This window comes from Cebus imitator, unplaced genomic scaffold (assembly GCF_001604975.1).
Source record: "Cebus imitator isolate Cc_AM_T3 unplaced genomic scaffold, Cebus_imitator-1.0 Scaffold459, whole genome shotgun sequence".
NCBI classification, from domain to species: domain Eukaryota; kingdom Metazoa; phylum Chordata; class Mammalia; order Primates; family Cebidae; genus Cebus; species Cebus imitator.
This window is the reverse complement of record NW_016107774.1, coordinates 1,485,352-1,494,291: the sequence shown is the minus strand read 5'-3', so window position 1 is coordinate 1,494,291 and position 8,940 is coordinate 1,485,352.

Genomic DNA, 8,940 nt, shown 5'->3' with positions numbered 1-8,940 from the left:
AGTCTCACTGTGTTGCCCAGGCTGGATTGCAGTGGCATGGTCATAGCTTACTGCAGCATCAAATTCCTGGGCTCAAGCAATCTTCCCACCTCAACATCCTGAGTAGCTAGGACCATAGCTATGTGCCACCATGCCCTGCTCATGTTTTAGTTTTTTTATAGAGAAAGGGTTTCGTTATTTTGCCCAGGCTGGTCTTGAACTCCTGGCCTCCAGCAATTCTTCTATCTTGGCCTCCCATAGTACTGGAATTACAGGCATAAGTCATCATGCCTAGCCCATTTTAACCATTTTTAAGTGTGAAATTTGGTGGTATTCAGTGTAAATCACTACAAGTATGTGGTAGGTGCTAAAGAAATGTTGGTTGGATCACAATAGAGCAAGTACAGGTGATCCCAGCCATCAGCTGAATTGTGTATGCTTTAGTCAAGACTGGGCTCCCATGGGCCTACCACCTTGTAATAGAAGGTGCTATAACAAGGTAGTGTGAAGATTTTTTGAATTCTTTTTTTTTGTCTTTTTTTTAACTAAACAATTTTAGAAGTTTAACATATTCGTCTTGTGAGATAGGGTGAACTACTGAAAAGAGGTAGAAAGGCAGTTTCTGAAAATGAGGTAGAGAAAACAGATTAAGGGTTTCGTTAGGTAGAGATTATGATACCATATTTTAAAATATGACAAAACCAAAATAGCTGGTGAATATCTTCTATGTTGGATTATAGTAGGAGATACATGTTCCCAACTGGTAGCTTGAGGTCATGAAAGGGATTAAAATGTAGTTTGAGGAATGAATTTTTTTCTTGCAAATATTTATGTTGTTGACTTTTGAAAGCTGGAGATTGAGATTATGATACTAATCCATTTGGAGATTTATCTAGTACTGGGAACACGGCTGACTGAGGCAGTCATCAGTGAGAGACAATGGAACCAGTTTAACAAGTGATTGTCATAATGGTAGTGTGAGAAGAAAAGCAACTGAACTGAGGCACTGGAAAGAACACAAGTACCAAGGGACAGTTTGAAGTAATTATAAAAATGATTTGCTAGAACAAAAAAAAAAGGAAGGATAATTCGACTCTTGGTATTAGAGGGTTTTTCGATACCTTGACACTGAGTTGCTAGGACTCAAAATCTGGTTTCTCATTCCAACAGTAGCATTCACTAGCTGTGTGAGAAAGCGTTTTATATATATATATATATATATATATATATATATATATATATATATAATTTGTTAATCAATATACTCCATCAGTATTTCCTAGTAAATATGAATTTATCCATAATTTTTTTAGAAGAAGAAAGAGAAAGAAGGAAAGAGAAAGAATAAAAAAAAAAAAAGAATGAAGGAGAGGAAGAAAGGGGAAGAGGAAGAGGGAGAGAGAACAGGGGTGTTGCTTTATGAATGGGTATGCCTGTAATTGTGTTCAATAATAGAGACATGAAAAAAAAATGAGGGAAGAAAATAACTAACAAGCAGCCAACCAATATTTCATTTAAACCTGTAAATAGGTGTGATGTGGTACTGATAAGAGTGTATACTTTGTGTATTTAAAGTAGAGAGTTCTATAAATGTTTATTAAGTCTACTTGTTCCGGATCTGAGTTCAAGTCCTGGATATCGATGTTAACTTTCTGTCTCATTGATCTGTCTAATATTGATGTTGAAATCTCCCACTATTATTGTGTGGGAGTCTAAGTCTCTTAGACTCTCAGCATGGATTTTCTATGCCAATTGGGATTCTTCTATGAGGATAGTACGGAAATAGAAAGTTAGATTAATGAAAAACAATATTTGTGTCAAAATAATTTATATCCCACAATGTAGCATCATGCAATATACTCATGTAACAAGCCTGCACATGTATATTCTGAATCTAAAATAAAAGTTGAGTTTTTATTAAAACATTACAATAAGAATTGCAACTCCGTATTATTTATGTATTTAGTTTTCCAACATTCTCCCATTTTGTTTTCAAAAACTATTTTACTAACGTTATTTTACATGTGAGAAGTTAAGTCCAATGCCACGCAGTTTCAAATAGCAAATTGAGAAGTGAACCCAAGGATTTTGTCCTCACACAAATGTTGAGAGTTGAAATAACTATGGACAGTTGAAATAACCGTCAACTGTATTGTCTGGGGAAGACCTCATGGATGAAATAAAAGTTCAAAGATTCAAACGGTTGTCCAGGGCTTTCTTTCAATCGGTGAATCTGAGAAGAATTTTCTGAAAGAGGAACAATGGATGCAATATGAATAGACATTAGACATGCATGTGTTATTTCCGGGGAGAATGAGTTACACTATTTTGACTTGAGCAGTTATATCATCAAGACAAGATACAAATAATCCAAAACATAGACTGCAAAAACCCTCACATATCAGGCAAAGGACTACACACACCCTTTATCCTGTAGGCAAAGAAAAGCCACAGAAAATATTTCCCTTCATCATTCTGCCTTAAGTAAACCCTTGGGCAAGGACAGAGAAGTGAAACTTCTGACAAGTGTTCAGATTTTTAAACTGGTCCACTTCTGCCCACTGCACCGAAGTTCTTTTGGATCTTTCTTCTGTATTTCTGTGAGCTGAGTGCTCTGAATTTCTAACTGGCTGCTGATGCAGAGGTTGTTGTTTAGAGGACTTTCCATGGTTATGGTTGCCATGGTGACTGTCTCCTTGATATTCACTTATTCCTCACATCTGCTGGTGTTTTGTTTATGGCCATTGGAGAGAAGCATCTCTGCATGAGGCTAGCAGGAAAAGAGGGTCTCTCTTGTCTCACTCCGAGAAGGCAATATTTACACAACCCAGAGGAAAGTATTTCGCAGTATCTATTTCTCGTCTTTTTACACAAGCTCGGATTTGTTGGACAGAATGGAAGATGTAAATAGTTTGGCAAGAAAGTTGGAAATATAAAGAAAATGGAAAAATGAAAAAGATTAGTGATATCTATGTGAGAAATTCCTGATGAGTTTGTGTGACTTTCTCTGTGGGATATCTGAAGTGAAATATCTTTTATTATTCAAAGCTTTTTAAAAGTCACTATTTCTTAATGTACACTTTCTGTACATTACACACATATGCAATACATTCAGAGCTGTGTTAAGGTGTGTGCATTGTATCCTAGTCTTGAGAATGGTAAAATCTGTAAGAAACTAATTATTTCTAATGGTCAACACTCACAACACAAATACCGACAATAAAAGAATTTAGAAAGATAGCATGATCATATCCCACCCAAATCAAAGGCACCAGTTTTGGGGTAGTAGGATAGTTACAATGAAATTTCAGACACAAACTTATAAACACATACATTTTTCCATCGACAATAGGATCCAGTGTAAAAAATGATCCACCTGGGATAAACTATGTTAGCAGCTTTGTAAAGCCTTTAGATATGAGAAGAATCTGGAATCTAAAAATGAAGAATTCATGTTTTAAGCAATTAATTTGTGCTATAGCGTCAACTTTCCATCCCACTAGAAAAAATGAAGTAGAAACCAGAATCAAGGAAGAAAGCCAGTCGTATGGACTGACCACAAGTTTTGGGACTAAGGAATGAGGTAGATGCCTTATTCTGAAAAAGACAAAGAGAAGTTTGTATTTCCTGGGCATACTGTACTGACATACCAAGCATTTTAGTAGTACCAAATTTTAAGTAGAGATGAGTGTCCACTCACAATTTCAGGCTACTAAATTTGGATAGTAGTTAGATATGCAAAAGGTAGAACAATCACATGTTTAAATTGCAGCACTGTTTACAATAGCAAAGACCTGGAACCAACCCAAATGCCCATCGATGATAGACTGGACAGGGAAAATATGGCACATATACACCATGGAATATTATGCAGCCATCAAAAACGATGAGTTTGGGTCCTTTGTAGGGACATGGATGAACCAGGAAACCATCATTCTCAGCAAACTGACAGAAGAGCAGAAAATCAAACACCGCATGTTCTCACTCATAGGCGGGTGTTGAACAATGAGAACACATGGACACAGGGAGGGGAGCACTACACACTGGGGTCAGTTGGTAGGAAATAGGGGAGGGACGGTGGGGGGTAGGGAGCTGGGGGGAGATAGCAAGGGGAGAGATGCCAGATGTAGGTGATGGGGAGGAAGGCCACAGATCCCACTGCCACGTGTGTACCTATGCAACAATCTTGCACGTTCTTGACATGTACCCCAAAACCTAAAATGCAATAAAATAAATAAATGGGGAAAAAAAAACTGGGTCAGGCTAGTTAGTGTCACAAAAGTAAATTTTTTGGTTGTGGTCTGTTTTTCTAAAGCACAAATCAAAAGGATCCTGCTAGAAGCAAATGAATGCATCATAATTGCTACCCATCTACATTTAAAGAAAGTGCCCATCACATATACACCATGGGATACTATGCAGCCATAAAAAAGGATGAGTTCATGTCCTTTGAAAGGACATGGATGAAGCTGGAAACCCATCATTCTCAGCAAACTGACGCTAGAACAGAAAACCAAATACTGCATGTTCTCACTCATAAGTGAGTGTTGAACAATGAGAACACATGGACACAGGTAGGGGAACATCACACACAGGAGCCTGTTAGGGGGCAGTGGGCTAGGGGAGGGATAGCTGGGGCAGGGGGATTAGGGAGGGGTAGCATTAGCAGAAATACCTAATGTAGATAATGGATGATGGATGCAGTAAACCACTACCGTGGCTATACCTATGTAACAAACCTGCACGATCTGCACATATACACCAGAACTTAAATAATAGATAAATATTAAAAAATAATATGAAAAAAGAATAACATTACTAATGATAAAGAAAATGCAAATCAATACCACGAGATGCTGCTTCACTCCATTAGAATTGACGCTATAAAGAAGATAAAAGAAAATAAGTGCAAATGAGAATATTAAAAAAAAGGGAACACTTATATGCTGTGTACAATATACTGAGATTGTAAATTAGTATAAGCATTATCAAAAACAGTGTGGAGTCTTCTCAAAACATCAGAAATAGAATTAGTTTATGGTGGGAGGTAAAAGGCACTCCTTACATGGCACCAGCAAGAGAAAATGAGGAAGAAGCAAAAGCAGAAACCCCTGAGAAAACCATCAGATCTATATATGTATGTATATATACACACTTGTGAGATTTCATCATGGAACAACATATAATAATAATAAATACATATACGGAGAGAGAGAGAGAGAGAGAGAGGATCAAGCACAGTCCAAAAGTGTTAAATATAAAATTTTATAAGTAAATAATGCATAAATTTTAATTATTATTATTATGTATTGTTGTATTGTTCCACATAGCGTGATGAAATCTCACACCTTGGGACACCATCCTGCTCAGGACACACATCATTCCTTTGTCCAGCATATCCACACTGTATATACTACCCACCAGGTAACCTTCTTGGTCATCAGATTGACTGACACCATGTCACACTGCTTATGCTCAAGTTACCCCTATTTTATTTAGCAATGGACCCAAAGTACAAGTGTCATGATTCTGGCAATTCGGATATACCAAGGAGAAGCCAAAGAGTGTTTTCTTTAAGTGAAAAGGTGAAAGGTTCTTGACTTAATCATGAAAGACAAAATAGCATGTGCTGAGGTTACTAAGGTATATGATAAGAAGAAATCTATCCATGAAATTTTAAAAAGGAAAAAGAAATTCATGCTTATTTTGCTATTGTACCTCATACTGCAAAAGTTATGGCCACAGTGAATGAAAAGTGTTTAATAAGATGTAAAAGGAATTAAATCTGTAGCTGGGAGGCATGAATGGGAACATGTTCTGACTAGTGGAAATTAGCTTCAGTACTACCTGTGGGTTTCAGAAATCCACTGGGGGTCTTGAAATGTATCACTAGGAGATAAGAGGGAACTATTATGACAGCAATCAGTGAGGAATAATTATCAGTGAAGTAAATATAAAATTATCTTTATGTAAATGATGATAATAATACCTGGAAAACCCTAAATAATTGCATTAGAAATCTATTTCCACATGAAAAGTCACACTGAAACACAATGTCTTTCAAAAACAAGATCAGTTATCTCACACTGTCTGTGAGTCAAGTTTTCAGGCAGAGTTTAACTGGGTCCTCTGGCTCAGGCTCTATTACAAGGCTGCAGTAAGTTGGAAAAGATGAACTTCCCAGTTCACTCACTTTGTTGTTGGCAGGATCTGTTCTTCATCAGCTTTGGAATGAGGTCCTCAGTTTCTCACCGCCCATTGGCCAGAGGTCAGTCATGATTCTCCATACATGAGCCTCTCCAACATGCTAGCTTTCTTCATCAAAACATGCCAGCCAGGTAGACAGTATAGAGATGTAGAGATGTTACAGAATTTTGTGACCTAATTACAAAAGGAGCACTCTATGACTTTTATCAGAATCTGTTAGGAGCCAGTCACTAGGTCTAGCATATATCCAAGAAAAGGTGATCGCTAAAAGGCAAGAATTGCAGAAAGCAGGAAGCTTTGAGAATCATCTCTGACATCTGCCTATCGTAAAAATATACAATGAAACTAATTGAAGCAATTTAATTATTCAGTAAAGTATCATGATGTAAAATTAGACACAAATAAGACCAGTAACATTGGTAGACAAAACAATAGTTAGAAAAATGTGATGGTAAATATAATCCTTTCCTTTAAAATAATAAAAAAAATGAATATAAAATGCTCACAAGGAAATGTAACAAGATATGTTAAAAACTTTTATAAGAAAAACTAAAATACTTCCAAAACATACACTTAAGATATCCTTTATCATTGAACAAAATTATTCAATATAACAATGATTTCAATTCCTTCAAAGTTAATTAACAAATTTAATATATTCCCTATTAAATTTCAATATAATTATTTAAATTTGCTAACCTGATACCCTGTACCCTAATAATTTTCTGGTGGAACAAAAGTTGGTACAGTCTTTATGGGGTGAAATTTCCCAATATTTAGCAGGATTATATATACATTTGCCTTCCAACCCATCAACTCCAGGAAATTATCCTGAAGTTACACAGACAAGCAAAGATACATTTGCATAAGGTTATTCATTGTCTCATTTAAAATTATATCTATACATCAGTCTCATTTAAAGTCATATCTATACATTTGTGACATTCTAAATGCCCATAGAATAATTGGCCAATATTCTTTGACACATGAAGATAATGGAATACAATTCAAATATAAAACGAATGAAGATAATCTCTATGAATTAAAATGGAGTTACTGCCAGTATATAGTGAGGGAAAAAAGTAAAAAGGAGTATTTATAGTTCATTTTGAATGAGATAAAAAGGGGAACTAAGAAGACATACATGTATAAATTGATTTGCTCATGTGTGTAAAAGGAACACACTCAGGATAAATTTAAAAAGGAGAGAAGCTTTGAGCAAAATCTGATGATAAGTGGAAAAATATGTTAACATTTTTTTCCAAAGAGGTGTGAATTAGCAATTGTGGAACTATTTTCATTAATTTCTGTAAGTGAACAAAGTGAGCCAGTAAGTGATAATCTCTTAGATATTGGAGCCAAATTTCTCACATTTAGAGAAAGGAGTTATAAATTTGAATGATTAGTGATGCCCTTAGAGGCATGAGTATAAACCCACGGTTTTTCATTTCAATGTTCATTATTATCAAGATAGATAAGATTAAATAAATAGATAGGAAACACACCCTATCTAAACTTTTGTATGGCTGGGATCTGTGAAGATAGGATGTCACCTTAGTGATGAGCTTACATTACAGGACAAAGGGAAAGGAATTTTGAAAATGTAGGAAGGCCCCTAAACAGTTGACTTGACTTACTATAAAGGGAGAGTACTTGGGTGGGGCTGATCTATTCAAGTGAACCCTTGAAAGAGGGTCTAGACTTTCCCCTGATGTCTCTGAAGGCATGCTGTGAGCTGGCCTGTAAGAGAGCCACAGGATAAGAAACTGCATGGGTCTAGGAGTTGAGAACAGCCCCACACTGACAAGCAGCAAAAAATCAGGGATCTAAGTCCTAAAACTACAAATACCTGAATTCTGCCAACAACCACAAGGGCTCATTGAGAGAGGACCGTCATCCTGGATCATAGTCATCAATAAAAAACTTATATATATATATTTTTTCCCTTGCTACAAAGGACAAATGCATTGGAAGCTCTTTGTAAATCATAAGCTACTTTAAGCAGTCTATATTTCATTATTAATCCATATTTTCCGGAACTAACTTCTTTATGTTTTAACATTATTATGGTCATCATTAAGGATTATTTGTGGTCACCTGGTTTTAAATTTGAGGGAGGGGGATGGCAGGGAAAGAGAGTAGAAAAAATGTAACATCTAAAGTCATTTTTCCCCATAGACTAGATCCCATTTTCATTTTATCTCCACTGTCTCCTGCATAGTTTCTGTCTTACGTTAACATACACAGTATTGTCAAATATCTCCCCTCTTAAAATGTAAGTCAAATAAATGAGGGACAAATGAGCAACATGACTAAAATGAACATGTTCATTATTTCTAGAGGGAGACCCTAGAAAATAATACCGCATTCTTTAAGATAGGCCTTCATCTCAGGCTCCTATTCATGTGATGATGTCTTTCCTGAGTGTCACAGAGATGAAGACTGTATATTATTTACGTCTTTATATCCCAGCATGTAGAAGCGTCTGATAGTGTCTATATAGTTAGGTGAATGAATATGCAATACATGCATGGCCACCTTGCACTGGGGGAATAGGACAGGGAACAAAGGGATATGTTACTGAAGGCAGGGCCATACTAAAGGTATAAACAGTTAAAATTAGGTGCTATATTTTCAAGATTAAAAAAGAAATCATTACCTATTTTCTGACAGTGTTATTCCATATTGGCAAATAATCATCTTGAAAGTTTTACAAATATATATATATGTATATATATATATATATATATATAT